Raw genomic sequence first — 14,039 nt, 5'->3', positions numbered from 1 at the left:
GTCACAGAAGTTCTTAGTCTTGCCCAGAGTCAGAGAGCTGATGAAGAGTAAGGACAGAAAATCCACCCAGATCTCCTGTCTCCTAGACCAGCATTCTTCCTTCTGTAACAAGCTGGGCATGGAGTATTGAGGGCAACATTACCACCTGAGCTTAGCAAAAAACAGACCATACAGCAAACAGTACAGAAGGGGAAGGTGGGCCAAAGAGGTTTAGTAAATTGACCAAGGTCACAAAGCCTTAAAACCAGCGAGCAAGAACCCCAAGCAGGTCTGTCTGACAAATCTCTGTTCTGTGCTCTTCCTGTTTAGATGGTGTGTCCTCCCAGATCAGCACAGACTAGGAAAGAGCCTTTCCTCTCCTCTCCCTGAGTTCACTCTCACACACCCTGCTCTTCTGGCCCTCCTCCCAGCCTATTTCCCTTGTTTCCGCTGGTGTCATCCTCTCAGCCACACTCACCTCTCCACCACCCACCCCCCTTCTTGCCCCTGCAACTTCCTTCCAAATGCAGGAGGAAACCGCCCAGCTTACTCACAAGGGCCCCAGCCAGCAGAGTGCAGATAAGACAAGCACCTTGGCAGCGAGACGCGAATATAAAATTGCAAACAGCTTTTGAAGTTACAGATCCGTAATCTTCTAAGCCAAAGAAGAGGGGTTTGCCTCTTCTCCCCCTCATCTGAATCAACACTCCAAAGGACTGAACTGAGTCCAGCCAGCTTCGGATGTGATCTCACAAGCCCGCCTGCCACACATGCATTTCCAGCCTGTCGCCTGAGCAAAACCCCCACACGGCTTGTCACCACTTAACACAGGGGACATGTTTCTACAGAAATCAAAGCAAAGAGATGTGTTTTGCTGCCCTTTCATGTGCTCAAATACATCCTGACTGACCCGGTTATGCCCTTAGTTGAAGAAACTAAACACTTTCAAGTTTAGAAGGGAAGATGCTCAGGGTTTCTGGAAGATGGGCTGACTCACCTCTACTGCATAGTTGCCTGTAACCTTGGCTAAGTTACTTAATCTCTTTCATCTCAATTTTTCCATCTGTAAAACGGGACTCTACCAATGGCACTTTCCTTTAAGATTCTTGTAATTATTAAAATAGTTGACTCACATAAAAAATGTAGGGCAATGATACACAGTCAACAATAAATATTTACCATCACTGTCATTTTAAAACAGAAACAAAAGATTTGAGGACGTATCCACATGACCTTTGGAATTTAGATGCATTCCAACAGGTCCCTGTTGTATTTTAGGTTCACAGTAAACAGGTTTTGATGATCAAACCTAAAACTCGGATGTTTCTGTCATTATTATTTTCAATGGAATGATTTGCCTAGAATTAACAAAGAACAAAAATTATGAAAATTTCTTTTAGAATTAAGTCAGCATGAGATAACACTGCTTGCGGAGATTATACATACTTCCTTTAAGCTTCTATATAGGATACATTTCTCCAAATTTTCTACAAAAAAGCATGTATTATTTAACATTGGAAAAATTAAAATAATAGTACATAATAAGATGAAGCACATTATGCCTCGTAATGTATAAACACGGATATCTACAGGAAATGTCAATCAAAGCACAAATGAGTCCACTAAGATTGCATCATGGCTTTCCCTACTGGCCCAATCGGACACTTTTTTTGGAAAGTTTTAGAGACCTAAGTCTCCACATCCAAATGGAAATGAGCCCCAGATATTACTCATATATTATTGGCAGTACTTTCTGCCCAGAGAATGGCAAAACAAAGAATTTTTTTGCAAATGGAGGCCACCACCTGGATTTGTGTATGCATGAGCCTCAGCCACACGAGGCCTGTTTAGGGCTGATCTGCCAACTGCACAAAGACACACACACACACACACACACATGCACACATGCACACATGCACAGCCCAAACACTGAGTTTCATTTCCACTGTTTTGTGCCTATGGAGTACTAACAGATATTGGCAGACCCTATTTCAGTTTTTTCTCCATGAACTCTGGGTATTTCAGCTTTTTTCTCCCAATTGTTGCCCAGTCGGGGTACTTTTTCAATGAGTAAAATATTAATTCTTGTAAGTCAAAAAATGCTAGTGTCCTACAAGCATGCAGAGCAAAGTTTAAAAACTGATGTTAAAACCCCCACTTTGAAGTACATACTCAAAGATCAGGAGCTGTGGGGAATCTAATTTGTTCTTACGCTCTATCAGGTGGGTCATTTGGCATGGGACAAAAGCCCAAGGGACCTCATACATTGGCTGCTGTTTGGTGGTAAATTCTGAGCTACTCAGAAGCTGAGACATCTGAGCCACTTCCACATTTGAACATTTCTAGTATATTTTTAAAAATGTGTTAAAATACTGCTACAAAAATTATGGTATTTTTCATACATTTACATTTAGCAAATAAGTGTTTTTGTCCCAATAATAATTTTAATAACCATATGCACACCATCTTTTGGAGGAAGATTTAAAAGTTCAGCTTTGAGGCCCTTCTTCAATCTGAGGTCCAAGACAAATGGCCCTCTAACCCCACCCCTGTAATGAACCTGAGTAAACTTGAGCAGAAGACAGTATGAGGACCGCATTACTTTAAATGCTGATGTGAACTCAACTCCATCACCCTCCATCCTGGCAACAGTAGAGGAGTGGGAGATCAAAGGCCAGGATGAGGGTCTTCAGATCAAGAGCTGCCCAGGACCCATGCAACCCTTGAGCCACATTTTCCAGAACTTGTATAGGCACTTGATGTCCAAAACAAGAAAACATATCCTGAAATAGCTTTCTCTGCTCTTAGAATATCAAGTTGTCAATGGCATTGTTCTGTTCTCCAACTTCCCCCCAACCCCACACCTAGGTTTTGCAATTTTCACCCATAACAAGTTGGTTCTAAGACCTCCAAATTCAAAGACATCAAAGAAAGATATTGTTCCTCAAAGATGATGATATATAATACTTGTTTTTCCAAAGCCCCTTTAGGGTGATCAAAAACAGATAATGATAGCAACCTATGTAAATATATGTCAACAGGATGTAAATATGATTCCAGGCTTTGGGCCTTATTGGGCATTCATTTAATGACCACATGGTACCAGGTCCCCTGAAGCATAAAAGCAGAAAAGCAAACCAAAGGCCTCTGGGATTCTAAGTCTTACTAGTAATGAAAGGGAGACGAGGAGAGTGATGCAAGAGCCTTCTGTGAGTGATGTCATGACAACCTCAACATCCCTTCCTCTGTTCAGGGAACATGAAGATGCTAACCTGGCAACTGTCAGTCTTAGCTTCCCACATTCTCCATAATCTGGTCTCACAATGCCTAATACATCTTGCATGTGACAAATGTTGACTGGCCTACATTAGTGCTTTGAAAATAAGTTAAAGCTTGGATTCAGAAAGCCTTTTCATTCTTTTTTAATTCTTGCTGGGTAAGTTTCCTACTTATAGTCTTCATATATGTTCATTTTTTTTTTTGAGACAGAGTCTCACTCTGTCACCAGACTGGAGTGCAGTGGCACGATCTCAGCTCACGGCAACCTCCAACTCCCTGGTTCAAGAATCTCTTGAACCAGGCACGCACCACCATGCCCAGCTAATTTTTGTATTTTTAGTACAGACGGGGTTTCACCATGTTGTCCAAGAGGGTCTTGATCTCTTGACCTCATGATCCACCCGACTCAGCCTCCCAAAGTGCTGGGATTACAGGCATAAGCCACCGTGCCCGGCCACGTTCAGTTATTTATTAATAGTTGGGTCTACCGCAAGCTATATAACAGACATCCAAACATGTCTGTCATGTTGACTTCCCAGTTGTAAGAACATGTTCCCTGTTGTTTCACTTTGTGGTTTGAAGGTTTGAAAAAAAAAGTTTCCAAAAAGAATATCAGAGTAAAGAAAATGCAGAAGGATAGATACATGTAATTTAAGAAAATACAAACATGATTCCCCAAGGAAAAAGAAGGATCTGGCATCAATTGAAGTCTATGCCCACCTAAAAGTAAAAAGCCAAATGGAGTTGTTCATTATAAATACATGTGTCCTTTTGCACAATGAAGAAATGAAATTTGCTGTCTCCACTCTCTCCATTGAGAGAACTGAATACAAATGCTATTTTGGGTCAGAGATAAAACAAACCCACAGCCCATTGCAGGAAGCCATCCTTAGCAGAAGAGATGGCCTCCCGAGAATACTGGACCCAGGAAGTTGATGAGCTTTCGCCCCACCTCTCTGCTCAAAAGACAGTTTATTCTCTCCCCCTTGGTAGATATGCACTTCTAAATCTCAGCCACTCACCTAATTTTCTGTCTTGTAAGCAAGGCTTCAAAAGAAGGCTAGATGTGCCTTCTTTTGTGTTACTGAGAGATGTGCACAATCCTTGAAAATTGCAGAAATAAAGAACATATGCACTTTATAACATTCTCTTCAGTAGGGAATGTTCTGTGTTCCAGCAGTACCAACCTCAGGAGCTCCAGGATATCCACTGTGAAAACACGGGCAACCCTACGGGCCACTGGTCTTCCTTTGACCAGATGAGAGGTCACTCCCTTGGAATGGGTTATACCAGTAGGCTCTGGCCACATTGCCTTCCATATACTCTACCCTTCAACCCTGTGGTAAGCACCTTTTAAAAGAGCTAAAAGCAATTAAAAAATATACCAAAGGCATCAAGGTGGATTATCAGACTACTGTCCCCTGATGAAAAATAATAACAACAACAGATGATGGCTTTCAAACAAGCTGAGAAAATGAACTTTATTTTTCTAGAAGTATTTTTTAATTTTTTTCCTAGTCCCAATGCACTTTGTACTTCTCTATTTATCATGCACTTTGTAACTGCCTCTACATATCTGGCCCTCCTATCAACAGATGAACTTCTTGAGAACCCTGCCCTATTCTTCTTATTCATCCTCATATTCATAGAGCCTTCAGTGTAAGAGGAAACTAGTAGACTCTCAATAAATGTTTGATGGACGGATAAATGTAGGAAAAATTAATGTACATCAGAGTGCAACAGGAAATAATATCCAAAATCCTTGAGATAAAAATGAAAGACCATCAAAGTAAAAATTTCCCATAGCTAATGGTCCAAACATTAAAAGAGAACTTCATTGTTCTCCAGATGTCATCAGTGATTCATTACAAATAATTACATGCGTGTTCTAAATAATGGAATGTTGAAATGTACAATTGTCATCACCGGCACTATCAAACATGTTGGACATGCCCAAAATAGCTACAGTCCATATGACCAGGAAGAGAGTCACATCAAGGACTCCAGAGGTGATAATATCAGTGTCCCAGGAAAGTCTGGAAGTCATCGTCTTGAACAGGAAGGCTTAAGGAAGCTGAGGGCAGTTTGTTCACTTGACCCCAGAGTCGGGTTACACACCCTCAGCACTTACTGAGGGGCAGGAAGTTGGAAGAGGACCTGGGGTCAGACCTCTGCAATGGTGTGAAGTAGATGAAATTTGTCTTCACCTCCTCTTTCATTGCCCTCCTCGTCTCCCCACCAACCCTGATCTGTCATCCTTCGTAATCACAATGGCAAAGGCCCAAAGGAGTCACTCATACTATGGTATAAATAACTCATTATGATTGTATAAATTAGGCTTCCACAGCATTTGCCTTTTTAGTAGAAGCAGTGCTGTTATTCTGTGTAATAGCAGAATTTCTACCATCAAAATAGCAAGGGACGTATTTGAGGGATGATGGTCAGTGCCAGCTTGAAGTTGAGTAGGCAGCTACCCACTGAAGCAGCTATATGCATTTTTTAATTTTTAGAAATTGAAGACTCAGGCCTTGGATCTCTTGTGACTACGTGACTATTCATGTTGGAAAAATAAACATTTCCACCTCCTAGAGTGGCTGATAGCAAGAGGGTATCAGGCTTCAGATGTTGATTCGTGATTCTCTAGAGACCTCTAGTGGTCAGAAGAGGAACTCACTTTTGTTATGAACAGAAAGAAGATGAGGGAATGCTGACCGGTGAAAAATGAAGGCCTACAATCTGGTGATCGCCATTAAAGAAATATTTGGAACTTTCAGTAATGGAAGGTTTGAGTCATTTACTTTCTCTCTCTCCTTTCTCTTCTGTATCCATGCTACAATCTCATTTGTTTGCTTTAATGCCTTGGAAGGCGCTTGTCCTTACTGTCCTTATTATCCATTTTCATTGCTTTATCTGGGTCGGTCGTCCCCACAAAGAAAGCAACTTGCCCTTCACAGGATCCATATTTCCCTCATGAAATCCATGGGCTCCTTGGCATCTCTTGGTCTTGTTACTCATACCTACATGTGCTCCCAGATAAGTACAGGAATAGGCCATCTCTCTCCTTATCTTCACCCTTATTCTGCCAGGAAAGTGTTTCTTATTCTGCCATTGAGATGGACTGTCCCAGGGAATTAAATTTTAAGAGGTGCATTACAGTTACTGCTGGTTTCTTTGTTCACTGTGAAGCTCAAGAAACAGAAACAGCCAAGTTTCCAAGATATATATTTAACAGGAGAAGAGTCAAAAAAAAAAAAAAGATTTAAAATGGCAAACTTTACAGGAAATTCAGAGACAACCCTTCCCAACAAATAAAAATCATCCCCACAGATTTGTGGTAGAGACAATATAAGTGACTACGTTAACCTGAAGCCTTTATAGGTAGACTTTTCAGTTGCTCTCTTTTGTTTGCCTATCCCAATTTTTATTATAAAACTACTAAAATTATATAGATATATACATCATATATTAAGATATATACTCACCAATGTGTACAAGAAGGGCATTCCTCTAAAATTAGATTGCAGCTCTTCCTGGCGTTGAAGTAATCACACCCCAGTAATAGAAAGAGATGGAACATATCAACAGGAATGGGGTGTGGGCTGCAAGTTCACCATCTATCAATCCTACCTGAGATCCTGCTTTGCCTTAAGGTTCAATTCCAAGACCATGAATAGATGTTTCTTTTTTTTTTTTTTTAAATCCCCACTGCAGATGAAGCCTTTCTTCCTTTTTCTGAGAGGTCTGAATTTGAGACTCAGCATGGGTCAGGCCAATAATAGAAGCAACAGACCCCAAAGGACCTCCTCAATCTGGACCCATATTTAGACAGTGTCTTCTCAGTTACAGGAGCATAGGATTTCCTATAACCCTATCAAATTAATTATTGGTTCAAAAAATCAACAGAAACATAGTTATAAATGGCTAATTAATAGGGAGTTGTGTCGTAGTAGTTTATGGCCTCGGAGAGCTTTTTAAGCAAAGGGTTAAGGGGAGGAGAAAAAAGGAGCAGGAAACCAACCCTTACTTTGGTTGGCTCCCTTAGCTCACCTCAACTTGGAAAGAGCAAAGCCGACTGAACAACGTTTGACAATATTTCTGTGGCATTATCAAAATCCAGGGCCATGATCTTGATATAAAAGCAAGCTAGTTTCTCTGACACAAGTATTTGGTTATAACAGGGTGAGGTTCATTATAAAAACCACCCATTTGTTAATCACTAAAATATTCATTGAATGCCTAATATATGAAGGCTATCACACTGAGTTTGCAAAAAATTTTGGTTTTATACTGCTTCCATTTTCCAAAACCATAAGAATGTGTTTATGTGTAGAAAATAAAAATTTAATGGTATTTGAAGAGCTGATACCATAATCCCTCTTAGGAAAGAAATCTTTCTTTTGGCTACAGTGCTGTGGGAGAAAGTGAGCCCCTGAAGGTCTGAGGATCGTAAGAACAAAACAGTGAGGCAAGGGCTGTGCTATTCTCCCACTGCTCCACCACAGGACATGAGAGGGCTTTGGTGTTGCTCCAGGGTGAAGAAGGAGGAGAGAGATGAAGAGCCAAACAAGTGAGGCGGTGTGAGGATGGGAAGTACGTACAGCCAGGAAGTCAAGGAAGAATCCAAAAGTGGTGAGCTGACTGACTTTTAAGAAAAAAAGATGGTCAAAAATAAGGATTGCTTTAAAAACAAGAACTGAAGAGCCAGCAAAGCTCAGATCTCTGCCCCGAAGCCTCCCCTAACTCTCCACCATCCACCCAGTGCCCCTCTCAGTCTGGAGAGTGGCGCCACCTACAGGGTTGTTCCCAGAGACTATTGCTTCTGACTCATTGCTCCAAGTCCTTTCAGGCCCTGCCAACCCAGCCCATGCCAATTGTCCAAGTCTTTAGAAATGCATAAAAGAAATAAGCAATTTGGTAAATTAGTAAATTCTTCTAATTCAGCAAATTGGTCACTTGACAATTGTCAAATTGGTTTTTGGGAAATTGGACAGCTTGTCCTAGAGCTGGGAGAATGTAATCATCTCCAGGCTCTGGCAAGTCGACCCGCCATTCCACTCAGGTCAGCGCTTTATGCTCACTCCTTCCATTCTCCTTCTTTCCCTCAGTAAATGTCAAAGCGCCTGAAATTCAAGAGCCAGCCCTCATTCTCTGAGAGAGGGTCAACAGTTTAGACTCAGGCCTGGAGAGATCATATCTGACAAAAAGCTCATATCTACAGGTCTTCTTTAAACAAAAAGTTAAAAGAAAATGACTAACCAGGGCTACCCATAAGAAGAAATATTCGGTAATGAGACAGGCTACTATCAACCCAAGAAGATTATGTGAGAAGTAGCGTAGAATCCAGTGGTTGGAATTCATAACACTTTGAGATTATAAGTGTGTCCCAGAGCACAACTGCAAAGTGGAGTGCATGTGGGTCAGTGGAGGGCCCGCCAGCTCCACCTCTGGTGCTGTATCCACCAGCTGGGGAGGGAAAAATCAAGCCCATGTACAGTTCCTTTTCTCCCCTGGAATCCTCTCATTGCATCATTCAGCATTTCAGCCTTAGATGCCACGAAGGGGACAGTGCTCAGACCCTCTGCCCTTCAGAGAGACCATCCCGTACTCTGTTGCTGAATGGGAGACCACACGGCTCCTCTGGGCGACTCTTCCAGAACAGTCTGGGACTGAGCTCCACCACAGATCCTGGGTGTGGCTGGTTCACAGGCTTGGACTGCCCAGAGCGGAGCTGGCCAGGAAAAACAGGGCAGAAGGAATGTTGGTGGCAGGGAGGAAGCAGAGAACAGTATCTGCTCTTCTTACCTCATTCAGGCCCCTTATTACTATCTCTCTCCTTCACCAAGAATATAGAGAAAGGTAACAGACACTGAAGAGAGGTTTTACTGCAACAAACAGGAAAACTTCAGATGGGACCATTATAATCACACAAAAATCCACAGAGCACATGACACCCCCTTTGGCAGCCCCCACACTGGACCTACCAACACTCTGCATCCTGAGAGCCAGAGACACGTCTGCATAAATGTGCACCAATAGCAGTATTCAAGTCCCATGCTGGGAAAGAGGACATAGGTAAGTGTGTATTTCCCCTATCAATTCACCCACAAGTCCTAAGGTCCTGCCTAGCACCAAGCCACAGAGGGGGCTCTCGGACTGTTTCCATCCAGGTAGGAGGCAGAGGGATGACCAATGTACCCAATATCACACCTGGGATCCCCCTGCTTGGGGCCATCTGAGCAGCAGAAACAGTAACCTTAAGGCTGGCCTCTGCAGACAGACTGGGAGCTTACATAGAAGGAGGGCCAGCAACTCTATTCTCAGGCTTAACAAGTACCTGGGTGTGGTGGCTCATGCCTGTAATCCCTTTGGGAGGCCAAGGCAGAGGAATCACTAGAGCCCAGGAATTCAAGACCAGCCTGGGAAACATGGTAAAATCCTGTCTCTATAAAAATTTCAAAAATGACCCAGGGCTTGGTGGTGTGCCCCTGTAGTCCCAGCTACTGGGGAGGCTGAGGTGGGAGGATCACCAGAGCCCGGGGGTTCAACGCTGTGGTGAGCCATGATTGCACAACCGTACTCCAGCCTGGGTGACAGAATGAAACCGTGTCTCAAAAAAAAAAAAAAAAAAGAAAGGCGATGTTATCATGGAGAAACAAAGGCCATCTTTGGCCCTCTAAGGACATTTGGTGGGGAGGTAGATTTGTACAATTCAACATATATGAAACTTAAAGCAAAGGCCAGAAGAATAGTGCATGGCTAGTTCTCTCCAGCAACTCTTGGAGAGACACAGCCTATTAATAATTCTCCTTCTTGGATCAGGAGCGGGCCACAGCACACGGGCAGCAGGATCAGATGCTCAGCATGGAGCTGCCATAGACCCACCGCCTCCTCTGCAGCTGCATGTGTGCTTTTCAGAAACCACCAAATTCAAAACCCCAAACTGCCAAGGTCGAATCTTCCGGGAAAGGCCGATTCAGACTGCGGTTATTCATGTTTGAGGAGTTGCTCTGAATTTGAGAGGAGGTCTGACATTCTTGACACTAGGCGGGTTGGGGTCAGCCTGACAGGGACAGCAGAAAGAGACCCGTGGTCCTGTGGGAAGCCAGCACAAGCCTGCCAAAAACAGCCTGCTCGACTGTTTCCCAGACCTCAGCTCCTTCCACTGCCTGGGCTCAGATGAGAACAAGGCAAGAGAACAGAAATGGTTCAGATTTCATCCTCCAGCCCCTGAGCTACAAAAGCTCTCAGTCACGCAGCTTCCTCCTGGAGTTCACAGTACGGCAGGCCCCAGATGGCATGAATCACCACTCTGTCGCCCTGGCTAGGCCCTGGTGTGGAGCGCCGTGAGAGTTCACACTGTCACCCTTGTTATGAAGACAGCCCCAGCACAGAGTGCTTCTGTCCCAATGGCACATTTAATTTCAAATTAAAGTTACAAAAGCTGAAAGCGACCTCTTCTCCTGGAAACAAAACCATGAGTTTGAGAGGGACTTTGGCTCCCACAGGGGCCTTGTCTCTCTGCACTGGAAGAGACTTTTAAATGTCTTCCAACAAAAATCAGGACTTGTCTAGAGGGTTCCCTCTGTCACCACGCCAGCCCTCAACATCTTTGCTGTTCATCAGTGGGTCCCCTGGGGCTCGTCCCATAACCACTCTTGGGAGTCGCACTATAAAGTGTGTCACACTGTAAAGTGTGACTGGGGCACACTGAGTTCCAGGACCCGGTCACCCTTCACAGAGTCTGAAAGACCAAAACCATAGGGAGAACACACAGAGAGCTTGAAGGTGACCAGCTGTTCCTCCCAGGGCTGGGTGGGCAGCAGAAAAGGTGGAGGAGAAGGAGCATAGCGCTGAAGAGAGAGCAGCTCTAACCACCCTGTCCTCTTGGCCAGACAATGTCCGGCAGATCCAGGGCGGAGAGTCCAGGCTCCTTCCACAGGAAAGCAAATTCCTATGTCAACAACCAGAGAATCAACCCATGTTTGCTGATCACCTCTGATGCCCTTCACTGACTTAAGCCCCATGAAGAAAATGGAAGCACATGGCATGGTCTTCAAAGAAGCAGCATCTACCAGCAACACAGCACATGGAGGCGGGAGGAGGGAGCGGGGAGTAATTGGACTCCACATCCAGTCGGCCTGGGTTTAAATCCGATTCCACCACTTATTAGCTGGAAATTAGGACAGATTGTTTCTATCATTATTCTCTCATTTGCAAAATAAAGATCACAATAGGTCCAGCCTTGTAAGAATTGTGGGAATTAAATGAGTCTATGCACATAAGGTGCCAATGTATATAAATGTCAGCTATCCATTCGAAAACAACAAAATATTCAATATAAAGCCAAATTCAGTAATATGACAGATGTGAATCTTAGCCCACATTAGCTCACAAAGCTAGGTGAGTAAGAAGGACCACTTTTTCTTTTTTTTTTTTTTTGAGACAAAATTTCACTCTTTCACTCAAGCTGGAGTGCAGTGGCATGATCTCAGCTCACTGCAACCTCCGGCCCCCGAAGTTCAACTGATTCTCCTGCCTCAGCCTCCGGAGTAGCTGGGACTACAGGTGCCTGCACCACGCCCAGTTGATTTTTGTACTTTTAGCAGCGATAGGGTTTCGCATGTTGGCCAGGCTGGTCTCGAACATCTGACCTCAGGTGATCAACCCGCCTCGGCCTCCCAAAGTGCTGGGATTACAGGCATTAGCCACCGTGCCCAGCCTTTCTATTTTCTTTAAATCAATGTGAGTCCAATTTCAGTACACAGAAAATGCTATCACAGTCCTGCTGGGGTTCCCTGCCTCCCAGGGCTAGGCCATACACAGCCCTGGGACATCAGGAAGGTGTTCTTCATCCATCTGATTTCTGCTGCAGTACCTGATGTCCCGGCCCACAGGAGCCTGTCACGGCCAGCAGCTCTGCCATCTCCTGGCCTCTCTTGGGTATCAGGAGCCTCTGGCCAGGCTGGAGACCTTGTGAAAGGGTCCAGCCCCCTCAACACTCCCTGTCCTATCTCTGAGGTCCTTCTGCTGGCCCAGGGCCCTGCCCAGATTTACCAAGCTTTATTATCCGTGTCCCCTTTGGGGAGTCTCTCTTTTCTCTTCTTGCTTGTCCACAAAGGTACCCTCCATGGTCCCACCCCTTCCTCTCCATCCCATCCAGGACAATTGACACAGTCACTGGACAAAAGGCAGGAAGATTCCACTTGAGCAGTTTCTATTATCGTCCCCGAGGTAAAGATTCCAAAGTCTTGCCAGCAGCCTGCTTAAATGGGGAAATGGAACATGCAACAAGCACAACACAAATCAATATCCCAAGATAACATTCCACTGTCGTAGCACGCCAGGAAATAAATGTCAAATTGTGCCTGGCTGAGGCCAGGTCACCAGCAATCAGAACTTTTAAAATATAATTGTGTTCCCTATCATCTCGCCTATGCAAGCTTGGGACAGAGTAGTGCAAATATATGGTCCCCTCAGCAGTGTGAAGGGTTGTGAGGTTTCCCGTAGGGAAACTGACTCCTTAGCAGGGCTCTGACACAGGAAGAAGAGTTAGTCTGGAGAAGGAAAGGAAGCTGGACATTTTATCCAGAAACTGGAGCAAGGACAAAAGAAAGAAGGTAAGAGTAATGGAGGAATAGAAAGAGATGCAGAGTATTTCTGCAACCCAAAGTATCAGGTAAAGGAGTACCCTTGTGGAGTAGCCAGGGGCAGCCACCAGAAAGCAGGGTGACCTGCACCAAGCAGCTTGACCATTAACACTTGGGTCTAGCTTTGAGACCAGGGAATGAGGACCCCGGGTGGTGTGGCAGGAGTTTGCAAAGCCTTAGGGTGAAGAAACATATTTAAAGATAAATAATTTTTAAAATTCTGTTTATAATAAGGTAAATGTAGGTTTATTAGTGAGCAGAATGTAAAATTTTAGTAAACTGTAAAGATAAAAGAGGAAAAGGTTTTCACTTATAAACAAGATGTCCCATGTTCCCTGGGGACTGCATTCATCCTCCTCAGTCTCTAAGTGTATTTCTGTAGCAAATTTTGAGGTTTACATCAATAGCTTTTTAAAATAAAACCAGGATTCCTAGTTTAAAAAGAAAATAAATTTTTCATAGCTACCCAGTAACACACACATACCTGAAACAAAAATTTTGCAAACATTACTTACTCTCATCTTATAAGAGTCATCTGGGCTGGGCACGGTGGCTCATGCCTGTAATCCCAACCCTTTGGGAGGCTGATGAGGGAGGATCACCTGAAGCCAGGAGTTGGAGACCAGCATTGGCAACTTTGGGAGACCCCAACTCTACAAAAAAATTAAAAAGTAAAAAAATTATCTGTTTTTATCGTATTCAATCCTAATTTATCCTAAATTTTTTCTTTAAAACTCTGGTCACAGAGGACTAACCTGACTTCATAACCCAGTGATGGGTCCCTACCCACAGTAGAAAAAGTGATGCCATCGTGGATATGAAGCCATTGAAGGAATATCAACAAGGAAGGGCCTGGTTGGATTGTTACTTTAGTAAGTTATTCTTTGAGTTATGTGGAGTTTGACTTTGCGGCAGATAAATGGAAGGGAACTGATCACGCAGGGGGTTCTTTTGATTCTCAGGGTGATCTGCAATGAGGGCTCACACTACAGCAGAAATAACAGAGATAAAGAGAAGGCGATGGCTGCAAGGATTGAGGAGCTAGAATCAGGAGGACTCGATACTGGATTGGCTGTGGATCTGAAAGAGCAGGGAAAGTCCAGAATGGCTCCCAGGTTTCTGCCTCAGCACTGA

At 43.9% G+C, this 14,039-nt stretch overlaps 1 long non-coding RNA gene across 1 annotated transcript in view; it reads right to left on the bottom strand.

The window, feature by feature from the left end:
- The window catches only part of LOC129059446 (uncharacterized), a 40,490-nt gene extending 26,943 nt beyond the window's left edge, over positions 1-13,547 (bottom strand). The window contains exon 1 of the long non-coding RNA XR_008525348.2: positions 13,421-13,547. This is a non-coding gene — a long non-coding RNA (uncharacterized LOC129059446). The remainder of the gene's footprint in view (positions 1-13,420) is intronic.
- Positions 13,548-14,039: the final 492 nt, after the last annotated feature.

Source organism: Pongo abelii, chromosome 4 (genome assembly GCF_028885655.2).
Source record: "Pongo abelii isolate AG06213 chromosome 4, NHGRI_mPonAbe1-v2.0_pri, whole genome shotgun sequence".
In the NCBI taxonomy this organism is placed as follows: domain Eukaryota; kingdom Metazoa; phylum Chordata; class Mammalia; order Primates; family Hominidae; genus Pongo; species Pongo abelii.
This window is presented reverse-complemented; position numbering and strand designations above follow the sequence as displayed.